Consider the following 12,637-nt stretch of genomic DNA (forward strand, 5'->3'; position numbering starts at 1 on the left):
GAGGAGTAGGAACTACAGGTCCAAACACCTTACGTTTCGCAAGTGAATCAAGGTCGACTTGGATTGCTTGTTTCCAGTTTGACCAATCAGCTCTACGTCGACATTGATCAACGGAACGCGGTTCAATGTCATCGCTCAACATGATCTCAGTAGCTACTGCAAATTCTAATGCATCGTCGACAATCATCTCATTTCTACGCCACACATCATCTAAGCTAGCATAATAGACCGAAATCTCACGATTCTCAGGAGGAGGATTCGTCTCTTCAAGGACGCTTCCATAATCTAGAATTACCTCATGAGTTGGGTAAAATGAGTAAGCGATAGTCGGATTCACGGTAGGCTCTTCAGGACCTTGTGCCACGGTTTTCCTCTTCCGGGGTTGTAAATCCTTTGAACCAAGGGGTCTGCCAAGCTTTTGTGTAGGGGCAGATGATAGGCTAGCCGCTAATGTACGTGGATCACCAAAATTGGCATCCCGAGCTTCCAAGAGGGTAGTCCGTCGTACATTTGGTACATCTATCTTTGCAGGCGTATTCGCAGTTGGAATATGTGATCTTATCACGCGCGCTAGATTGGTGAAAGCATCTGGCATGCTTTGAGCTATGCTCTGGAGATCTAATATGCGATGCACTTCAGCTTCAGACTGAGCGGTGCGGGGATCTAAATGAGACAAAGTGGGAGTCATCCACGATAATTCGCGTCATTCATTAGGAACGTTGACGTTCTTATCTCCCCCTAACGGCGGGAAGACTATCTCATAGAAGTGACAATCCGCGAAACGAGCGGTAAACAGATCGCCTGTCAAAGGTTCTAAGTAACGAATAATCGAAGTAGAATCCTATCCGACATAGATTCTCATCCTTCGCTGAGGCCCTATTTTTGTACGTAAGGGCAGCGAAATCGGCACATAGATCGCACAACCAAAAATGCGCAGATGCGATATGTGATGCGTAAAATTACTTGACACACAAATTAAACCCTCTTTTTGATAATTGTAGTATAGATGTAAGTAGGGTATCGTTCTAGGCCGGGGATTATGAGGGATTGCTAATCTATTCTAAATTAATTTAAAAATATTAAACAAGACTCAAGGACACAAAACTAGGCTAAAAACTCTAATAACTCGAAACACACTTAGAATGACTCAAAATAATGAAAACAATCAAATTAGACACTAGGAACTGAAATGGACGGAAATTGAATTAAAAGACTAACAACAATGAAAACTAACTAAATAATATAATTTAATAATGGGGGGTTTGGTTTTGACGAGAAGTAAATTAAACTTAAATAAATTACAGAATTGACAAAAACATGAAATTAAGGTGAAAGGATAGGTGACGGACTAGCTAGAGGGTTCTTCTCCACACATGACACATATGCAACCTAAATTGATTTTCAGTTGTTCTTTCAATAAATTGTAAATCTCAACGCCCCAAATTAACCGTGAATTGCACTAATTAACCCTCAGTTTTTCCACAATGTTATTGGGTTCGATGATTGCATACGAAAACCCAAAACATTCCCTACAAGTTCCCTACATGAATTGCATAATAGAGATACAAGCAAGAATCATTAAGTTCTATGAAAAACATAAGCATTGACGAGGCACTCGTTACTATGATTTGCATGAAACTTATGCCAAGAATTTACTTAACGTGATTGTGACTAGCAACCTTCACTACTTGTGAATATAAGTTCATAACGATTAGGTGAAATTCACTTATATTCTAGCATCAAATTCATGCATGTAAATTAAGTATGCATCCTTAATCGACATACAAAAATAAGTTATAAATCAAGCAGTTAAGCAAATTAAATCACAACTCAGAAATCACAACTGAAGGTAATCAATTCATATTACAAATATATTCATGGCTTTGAATTAACCTCTAGCCAAAATAAATTTAGTTACACATTATTAAAACAGAAATAAAATATAAGTTTGGAAAGATTTAACCGAGAGAGAGGGCAGATTGCTGCTTTCTTCACTGGCGTCCTCCCTGTCTTCTCTTGATCTCTCCGCATGTCCTCACTTCCCCCTGCTGTCCTCACCTTTCTCTGCTGTCCTCACCTTCGGTTTCTGCTTTCCTCGCTGCCCAAGGCAGCCAAGCCTTTTATTCCTCCTGCGCAGGTTCACGCTGCAAGAGCAGCCTGATGCGAAATATATAAGCACACAAATTTAACCCTCTTTTTGACAATTGTAGTATAGATGTAAGTAGGGTATCGTTCTAGGCCGGGGATTAGGAGGGATTGCTAATCTATTCTAAATTAATTTAAAAATATTAAATAAGACTCAAGGACACAAAACTAGGCTAAAAACTCTAATAACTCGAAACACACGTAGAATGACCCAAAATAATGGAAACAATCAAATTAGACACTAGGAACTGAAATGGACGGAAATTGAATTAAAAGACTAACAACAATGAAAGCTAACTAAATAATATAATTTAATAATGGGGGGTGTTTGGTTTTGACGAGAAGTAAATTAAACTTAAATAAATTACAGAATTGACAAAAATATGAAATTAAGGTGAAAGGATAGATGACGGACTAGCTAGAGGGTTCTTCTCCACACATGACACATATGCAACCTAAATTGATTTTTCAGTTGTTCTTTCAATAAATTGTAAATCTCAACGCCCCAAATTAACCGTGAATTGCACTAATTAACCCTCAGTTTTTCCACAAGTTATTGGGTTGGATGATTGCATACGACAACCCAAAACATTCCCTACAAGTTCCCTACATGAATTGCATAATAGAGATACAAGCAAGAATCATTAAGTTCTATGAAAAACATAAGCATTGACGAGGCACTCGTTACTATGATTTGCATGAAACTTATGCCAAGAATTTACTTAACGTGATTGTGACTAGCAACCTTCACTACTTGTGAATATAAGTTCATAACGATTAGGTGAAATTCACTTATATTCTAGCATCAAATTCATGCATGTAAATTAAGTATGCATCCTTAATCGACATACAAAAATAAGTTATAAATCAAGCAGTTAAGCAAATTAAATCACAACTGAAGGTAATCAATTCATATTACAAATATATTCATGGCTTTGAATTAACCTCTAGCCAAAATAAATTTAGTTACACATTATTAAAACAGAAATAAAATATAAGTTTGGAAAGATTTAACCGAGAAAAGAAGGCAGCTTGCTGCTTCTGTCTGTGCCCTTCTCGTGCTGCAAGGCAGCTTCCTGTCAGTTCTCTCCTCTTCCTTCCGTGCTGCCCTCTGCCCTCACTTCTCTCCCTTTTATTTTCTTATTCTGTTTTTTTCTTTTTTTTTCTGCGCAGTCCTCTCTCTGCACTCTTCCCTGCGCCTCTGACTTCTATTTTCTTCTTATTTTCTTCTACACAGTTTTCTGTGCTGCACCACTGGCTTCTGACCTCTCCCTTCTGTCCGTGCTATCTGCTGCCGCAAGGCAGCTGTCTGCCTTTTGGTTCTCCCCTGCTCAAGCTGCCAAATGGCAGCTTTCCTCTTGCCTTTCTCTCCTGCCCCGCGTCACTTCTCTCTGTCTGACCTTCTCTCCCCCCTGCTGTCCTCACCTTTCTCTGCTGTCCTCACCTTCGGTTTCTGCTTTCCTCGCTGCCCAAGGCAGCCAAGCCTTTTATTCCTCCTGCCCAGGTTCACTTCTTTCCGTCTCTGCGAGTTGCCCAAAGGGCAGCCCCCTTTCTCCTGCTCCCCCCTCCTCTTCTCCTTATTTTTCCAAAGCCCCCCTGGAAGCTCAGCTCCCCCACTCTTTTATTCTTTTATTTCTGACCTACTCCCCACTACTATTTTTCTATTCTTTCCACCTACCTTCTCCACTCTGTCCGTGCCCTCTCCCCTTTCTTATTTCTTTTTTTCCTTCTTTTCCTTCTTTCATTCTTTTACAAAACATTCAAACATCATTATTATTATTTATTTATTATTATATATTTTTTTAATTTAATTTAAAAGCTGATCTACACAGACAGTTTTTACGAATTTATTACATAAAATTTCACTTGTTCTATTTTTATTTTCTTTGCATAACAAATCCTATAAACACAAAAATAACGTAAATAACTCAAAAATATAAGGAACTAACTAAGAAAAGACGAGTGAATTTGAAGTAAAAATATATATAAATATGATCCGATCAAATACCCCCATACTTAGCTTTTGCTAGTCCTCGAGCAAAACAAAGAAAACATGAAAAAGTACTAACATGAAAAACATTAGTTTCCCCCTATGTGACCCTCATAGAATTTCATTTGAGAACACAAATCATCAAGAACCATAGCTAGCACCAAACAAGTTAATCCAAGTTCATCTTCTTTATTCAAATATTAGCAGTAATCTTTGAATCATCCTTGAGGTGTAGTGTGTGAGATAGCCATGCTAATGCAATTTCAAGTTTTTATTTTTAAAATCATCATATGCGAACTAGCGACCTTCTCACGGGATATACACTCAATCACACATGTGTCTAGTTTAAATGTGTTTCGCTCAAAGAATCAAATGTGAAATTTCTACCATAAGCTTGCATAAAGATCACTTCTCCACAGTCATAATTGCAAAACTTAAATCAAGAGGACTTTTATTGGATGTAATGAGGCTTATGGATATGGTTATTGAAACGAAAGAATAGGAAAACACAAGTTCCAAGCTACATTGCAAGCAATTATTTTGTTTAGATTTATAAGAACTCAAGCTCTCCAACGATTCTTCTGATACCTCCAATCACACCCTTAAACTGAAACTTTAAAAACTTTTTATTTTCTTTGTATACAATCTTTCTTTTTCTTTTCTCTTTTTTTTTTTTTTTTATTTTTTTATTTTTTAAATACAAACATGAAATACCCCCACACTTATTCTTTTGCCAAACACCTTCAAAGTACTTCACAAACGTATCTCATAGGACAATCTCGCATTGCTCGCTTGGAAAGGGTAAGGAAAAATGTTTTAGGTATAAGGGTAAACATATCTGGTGATAAGAAATAAAAGGCTCAACATACACGGCTCAAATTGGCAATCTAATGATATCATTTTTCTTTGGGAAACATGGTTATTTGGGCCATGGTGGTAAACCTAATGCCTCTATCATTTCCAAGTTCATGCAATCAATGACAAACATTTCGAAAGATCGTTACCCAAGTTCTAGAGATGTATCTCACATAAGTTCATCACACATGAAAGAATAGGAGTGTATGAAAAATGCACACACTTTCAATAGGCTCAAAAACTCACATAGGATGTATATGGTCACTAAATTCACAGATGAAGCTTTAAGTCATACTTTAGTTTCACATTAACAAGGCTATGTGCATTTGGTTTTTCAAAGATGATCAAACATGTACAAAACTAACAAGAGAATTAGGAATTTCACAAAACACATGTTAACTAAGTTCTTGATGATCATGGTTCAAATTTGATCCAATTATATCATTGGGTCGGGAAACTAACAAAAATCTAATTCAGAACAATAAGGGGAACAAGACAATATTTTTGGATTTTTAAATTTTCCGAATTTTTTTGTTTAAAATTAAATTTTTTTTTTTAAAAAGAAAACAAAACTAATTAAGAAAACAAAAAAAAACAACAACACGGAAACAAATGAAACCCGTTCGTAGTTGAAGGTACAAAAAATTTCAATTTGGTCATTTTTTATACTCTTTACCCCCAAACTTAAACTGGACATTGTCCCCAATGTCAGAAAACACTATAATACAAATAAAAATAAAATAAATAAATAATAAGAAACAAAATAAAACAATGGGACTGAAAACTTCCCTAATTTGCAGTAAAATCAAGCGATGACCCCCAAGCTAAAATTCTGCAATCAACTTCAAGGGTGGAAAGAACCAAAAGTTCCTGCAAAGAAAAGAAACAATTCAGTTAAGTAACGCAAGAAAATGTAAAAAAAATTGCAAACGAAAAATTGAAAATCACGATAAAAGACAATGAATAGAACTAATAAGTGATCATTGGTCGTGCTTGTTGACTTTCCACAGCTTTCCTCTTGAACAGGGTGACACTTAGCTTTTTACTTGCAAGTGATGATTTGATGATATTGTACGGCGAAGCTTTGCTCTTTGGTGATGTTGCAGTTCCTTATTTGTTCTCCAAGCAGATGTGGCAGCTTCTCTAGTTCTTCAGCTCGGACTCCTTGTGCTGGGTTGATTGTACGAGCTGCATTCTTCTCTGCTTGTTTCTTCTGCACAACGGGCAGGCACGAGGGAGAGGTGTTGGTCTGTTTCTTTCTTCAATCTTTCCAAGTGCCCACCTCTTGCTCTCTTTCTCCTTGTCCCTAGCTGAATTGTCTCCACATGCTTCGAGGTATCATTTTCACTTCCCTTACTGTCCCCCAGGCAGATGTGGTAGACGAAGAGAAAGCATAAAATGATGAAGATGAGTACTCGAGAGCAAGGCTAGGTAAGCAATCAGGAAGGGGTTCCAGGCAGTTGGCTCCAGATCGGAAGATTGATACCAAATGCTGGCTGATTGCTCTTTTTCTCCTTGTCGTAAAACAAAGACAAGGAAAAGGACAGGGAGAAAGCATGATATGAGATACTCTTGCTTTCAACCTTCATGATATGAAATACTTTTGCTCTGGATGGGTTGTTTGCAGGGGTATCCCAGGGAATGAGGAATACAGTGTGACTCGAGAGGGTTCTTTGGGAATGCATTCTCGGAGATGAAGAAGTGCTGAGAGGGTCTGCCTTTGCTGTGGAAGGCGAAGGTAAATACTTATAGGACTTTTCTTCACAACCGGAACTATTCTCTCACTCATTGTCGGTAGCCGGTGGATGGATGAATAGTACAAATTACGCGCTTTCTGACAAAGCTGCCCGTAATTTCCGCAAAGCAGATTCCTCATTGATATCTGGAATCGGCGCTTCAAGCTCTGAGCATCGTCGATTGTAGAGGTAGCATGTGACACGTGCGGATAAATCTGGAAAAGAAGATTTGCCCGTGGGTTGAAGCCCAGCTTTTGAGAAAGCTAGCGTGTCTTTGACTGTTGAATTTCCTTCTTCGATTTCTGAATTGGTGCTTCGACAAACTGCCCGAGATTTTCGCAAAGCAATTTGCGTGTGACAAGTGACGACACGTCTGGACAAATTGATCTTTTGAAATCCGGGGTTCGGCTCGTGGTTTCTGAGCAAGCCCAGCCTTTAAGAAATGAAACGCCTCTTTTGAGAAAAGAATCCGGCTTTTGAGAAAGGAAACTCCTCTTTTGAGAAAAGAATCAGGCGTTTGAGAACGGAGCCCCGACTCTTCGATTTGCGAGAGAACGCCTCTTCAATTTCTGAGGAGCGCCTCTTTGATTTCTTCTTTTTATAGAGGCGCTAATTTTGTTCCACAACACACTTGAGCTCCCTCCTGTAAACACTCCCTTCTTGCACTTGTTTAATCTTAATCTGTCCGATCTCTTCTTTCTCAACACCTTCAGAAAATGTCTGGCCCTTCCGATCGTCGTTTTGACTTGAACCGTGGTGAAGAGGCAGCCCCGCCTTCACCAGACAACATATGGCGTCCATCTTTCATATCCCCTACTGGTCCTCTTACCGTTGGGGATTCCGTGATGAAAAATGACATGACCGCTGCGGTGGTGGCCCGGAACCTTGTCACCCCCAGAGATAACAGACTGCTCGCTAGACGATCTGATGAATTGGCGGTTAAGGAGTCTCTGGCTCTTAGCGTGCAGTGTGCCGGTTCCGTGTCCAACATGGCCCAACGCCTATTTGCCCGAACCCGTCACGTTGAATCGTTGGTGGCTGAAATACAGAGTCTCAAAGAGGAGATTAGAGGACTCAAGCATGAAAATAAACAATTGCACAAGCTTGCACACAATTATGCCACAAACATGAAGAGGAAAATTGACCAGCTACAGGAAAATGATGGTCAGATTTTACTTGATCACCGGAGGTTTGTGGGTTTGTTCCAACCGCATCTGCCTTCGTCTTCTGGGGCAGCACCGCGTAGTGAAGCTCCAACTGATCAACCTCTGATACCTCCTCCTTCCATGGCTCCGCCGACTGCTGAAGCTCCGCCGACTACTGAAGCACCACCTGACCAATGAATGCTATTAGTTTACACATCATTGTAAAATATTTTTACTTTTATGTTTTTTTTTCTTTTTTTTTTCTTTTTTTTTTATGTAAATTAATGTAGAAAGACTTTGGTTAACCTTCCCCCACACTTAAACTAAATAACACAAACTTACAGAAATTAACCAAATAACACAACTAACTAAACAAAACAAAATGAAAGCAGTAAAGATAAGGGTGTAAGAATTCAAATCTGATTTGGTTAGCGATTCCAAAGTCTCCCTTCGTTGAATGCTTGGGTTGCCTCCCAAGAAGCGCTTGATTTAACGTCTTTAGCCGGACGAATCTTTCCTTTAAACTCCCCTCGGCTCCAAAGCATGGAATTTATCTTTTAATGGGAGGTGATACTTGAAATGATTCGGCAATGGTTTAAATTCAAGAATGGGTGCCTGAATCATCAAAATCAGAAAAATGTTAGTATAAATAAAAATTAAAATTGGAGAAGATGGCTTACTTTCTTTTTCCGACACAAACTCAATGACAAACACCACATCTTTGAACATTTCTGGGATTTTGAACTTGGCCAGGTTTACTATGATGGTTGTGGCTTGTCCCGGGTCATCAAACTCAACTGCTTTGGGCTTGATTGTCTCATGCACAACCCCTTGGATGAATTCTTGATCTGCTTCAACCACTTCATTCTCTTGAATCCCTTTTCTTGGTGTGCAAGGTTCTTTGAACGTTTCAATACCATCGGGAACTTGTTTTGGTGCACCAAGAATTGGGATATCACTTTGCACCTTTGGAAGAGCTTCCACAATGTCTTTTTCACTCTCTTTGATATTTGGAATCAAAAACCTGCAAGGACAAAGGACATTCGGTGGAATAATGTTAGAATGAAGTGAATTTAGAACTTCCTCACCTGAGTTGGATGACATAGGGACTTGAGGAGCTTGCAGCAAGAATTCTTCTAAACTGCCCAGGTCGTCCTCCTCCTCTTCTGCTTGCAGCAGCAATTCATCCATGTTCGGGCTGTGTTTGGATAGTTCTGGGACAGCTTCATCCTTCATAGCACTTCCCAAAGTGATAGCATCGTGGATTTCAAAATCTTCCTTCGAATTTTCAACATTTGAGTTGGAGAGTTCACTTTGCTCTTGAATTTGTACCATGAATTCCATAATCTCTCCCATTTGACTCTTCAATTTATCCAACTTCTTGTCTTGATTTTGTTGGTCCTGCGTCAAAGAGGTTAGTACTTGAAGAATTTGATCACTATCCATGGACATACTTGAATTTGATTGGAATTGTTGTGGGGTATGCGGTGGTGGCTGTATAGGTGTGGTGTAGAACTCCTCATATGGCTGCCAATATGCATCTTGTTGAGCCTCCTTGGCTTGATTTTGTGAGCCCTGCACCAAACAATTTAATTCATTAAGAATTTGATTATAATTTATTGACGAACCTGAGTTTGATTGAGCATATTGCATAGGTTTTGAATAGAACTCCTCCTCTTGCTGCCAATATCCCTCTTGTTGGAATTGTTGAGGTTCCCCCCACATATAATTTGAATGATCTCTCCAAGCCGAATTGTAAGCGTTGGAAAACATGTTGTTGCTTGGTTGATCATAGCCTTGATAACCCCAAGCATCTTCGTTCACAGTGAATTGAGGATGTTGATATCCTTGCCCATAGGGCACATCAAATGTAGGGACACTTGGCATTGTGGTCCGTTCGGCATTATGAGTCAATTGAGCAGTGAGCTGTGCCAATTGAGCTTGAATGGTCGCAAGTGCCATGTCTTGCTCCATTTGTACCTAAAATCAAAGAAAGAAAAATAACTCAAATATCAAAAGTAACACAAAACAAGGAAAACAAAACTAAGTCAGAAACTAAAACAAAAACAAACTAAACAAAAAGAAAAGAACCAAGGGATTAGCAAAGTTGCTAATCCCCGGCAACGGCGCCAAAATTTGATGCGTAAAATTACTTGACACACAAATTAAACCCTCTTTTTGATAATTGTAGTATAGATGTAAGTAGGGTATCGTTCTAGGCCGGGGATTAGGAGGGATTGCTAATCTATTCTAAATTAATTTAAAAATATTAAACAAGACTCAAGGACACAAAACTAGGCTAAAAACTCTAATAACTCGAAACACACTTAGAATGACTCAAAATAATGAAAACAATCAAATTAGACACTAGGAACTGAAATGGACGGAAATTGAATTAAAAGACTAACAACAATGAAAACTAACTAAATAATATAATTTAATAATGGGGGGGGTTTGGTTTTGACGAGAAGTAAATTAAACTTAAATAAATTACAGAATTGACAAAAACATGAAATTAAGGTGAAAGGATAGGTGACGGACTAGCTAGAGGGTTCTTCTCCACACATGACACATATGCAACCTAAATTGATTTTCAGTTGTTCTTTCAATAAATTGTAAATCTCAACGCCCCAAATTAACCGTGAATTGCACTAATTAACCCTCAGTTTTTCCACAATGTTATTGGGTTGGATGATTGCATACGACAACCCAAAACATTCCCTACAAGTTCCCTACATGAATTGCATAATAGAGATACAAGCAAGAATCATTAAGTTCTATGAAAAACATAAGCATTGACGAGGCACTCGTTACTATGATTTGCATGAAACTTATGCCAAGAATTTACTTAACGTGATTGTGACTAGCAACCTTCACTACTTGTGAATATAAGTTCATAACGATTAGGTGAAATTCACTTATATTCTAGCATCAAATTCATGCATGTAAATTAAGTATGCATCCTTAATCGACATACAAAAATAAGTTATAAATCAAGCAGTTAAGCAAATTAAATCACAACTCAGAAATCACAACTGAAGGTAATCAATTCATATTACAAATATATTCATGGCTTTGAATTAACCTCTAGCCAAAATAAATTTAGTTACACATTATTAAAACAGAAATAAAATATAAGTTTGGAAAGATTTAACCGAGAGAGAGGGCAGATTGCTGCTTTCTTCACTGGCGTCCTCCCTGTCTTCTCTTGATCTCTCCGCATGTCCTCACTTCCCCCTGCTGTCCTCACCTTTCTCTGCTGTCCTCACCTTCGGTTTCTGCTTTCCTCGCTGCCCAAGGCAGCCAAGCCTTTTATTCCTCCTGCCCAGGTTCACGCTGCAAGAGCAGCCCTTCTTCTTATCCGCTGCCCAGCTGCAAAGGCAGCTTTCAGCTTTCTTATTTTTGTTTTTTTTTCTTTGCTGCGCTCTCTGACCTCGCTGCCAAAGGGCAGCGTTATTCCCCCTCGGTTTCTGCTGCCGCAAGGCAGCTTTTGCTTCTCTCCCTCTGACTTCTGTCCGTGTGGACTCCCCCCTTCTTTCCGCTGTTCCCTTCTCCCGCTTGTTTCTTTCCTTTGTTTTTCTTTTATTCCTTTTTTCCTCCCGCTTCTCACGCTCTGCCTCTTATCTTTATTTTCTTATTCTTCGTTCTCTCTGCACTGCTGTCCATTTCCTCTTCTTTTCTTCTTTTAATCCGTCAGTGCTCCACCTCTCTGACCTACTCTCCCTCTTATTCTTCTTTCATCTATTTTTTATTCCTTTCCTTTTTTTTCCTCTCCATCCGTTCCTTTCTTTTCTTCTACAAAACAAAACCATCATGATGAAACATCATCATGACTTATCATTATTATATTTTTTTTTAATTTAATTTAAAAGTTGATCTACACAGACAGTTTTGACGAATTTATTACATAAAATTTCACTTGTTCTATTTTTATTTTCTTTGCATAACAAATCCTATAAACACAAAAATAACGTAAATAGCTCAAAAATATAAGGAACTAACTAAGAAAAGACGAGTGAATTTGAAGTAAAAATATATATAAATATGATCCGATCAATATGTCGGGTTCGCATCCGGTGACCAACTGAAGGGCACTAAATGGTTGTGTCGCAACAGGCCTCAGGCGGACCAACTTTGCTGCGTGCAATATTGCATGGCCCCAAGCAGCGATCGGGAGCTTGGTACGTATGACCAACAATAGAGCAATCATTTGTAAACGCTTAATGAAAGCCTCTGCCAGGCCGTTCTGGGGGTGAACATGGGGTACATGATGTTCAACTTTAACCCCAACTGACATGCAATAGTCATCAAAAGTTTTAGATGTGAATTCTCCAGCATTATCCAATCGAATAGATTTGATCGGATAATCAGGGTGGTGAGCCCTGAGCTTGATAACCTGAGCTAACAGTTTGGAGAATGCAGCGTTCATTGTGGACAACAAGCACACGTGTGACCAACATGTAGAAGCGTCAACCAAAACCATAAAATATCTAAATGGCCCGCAGGGAGGTTGAATCGGTCCACAAATGTCCCCCTGAATCCGTTGAAAAAAAATGGGACGATTCGAACGAATCTTGTCATAAGAAGGCTTAGTAATAAGCTTTCCCATAGAACATGTTTGACATGCGATTTCATGGATCGAACCTAAGCTTCGGGTTAATGGATGCCCGTGTGAAGTTTTGAGGATACGGTGCATCGCTATTCGTCCAGGATGTCCCAAACGATCATGCCAAAGTGTAATTTCGTGCGCGGTCCCTGTGGTAGGG

Source organism: Malus domestica, chromosome 17 (genome assembly GCF_042453785.1).
Source record: "Malus domestica chromosome 17, GDT2T_hap1".
NCBI lineage: Eukaryota > Viridiplantae > Streptophyta > Magnoliopsida > Rosales > Rosaceae > Malus > Malus domestica.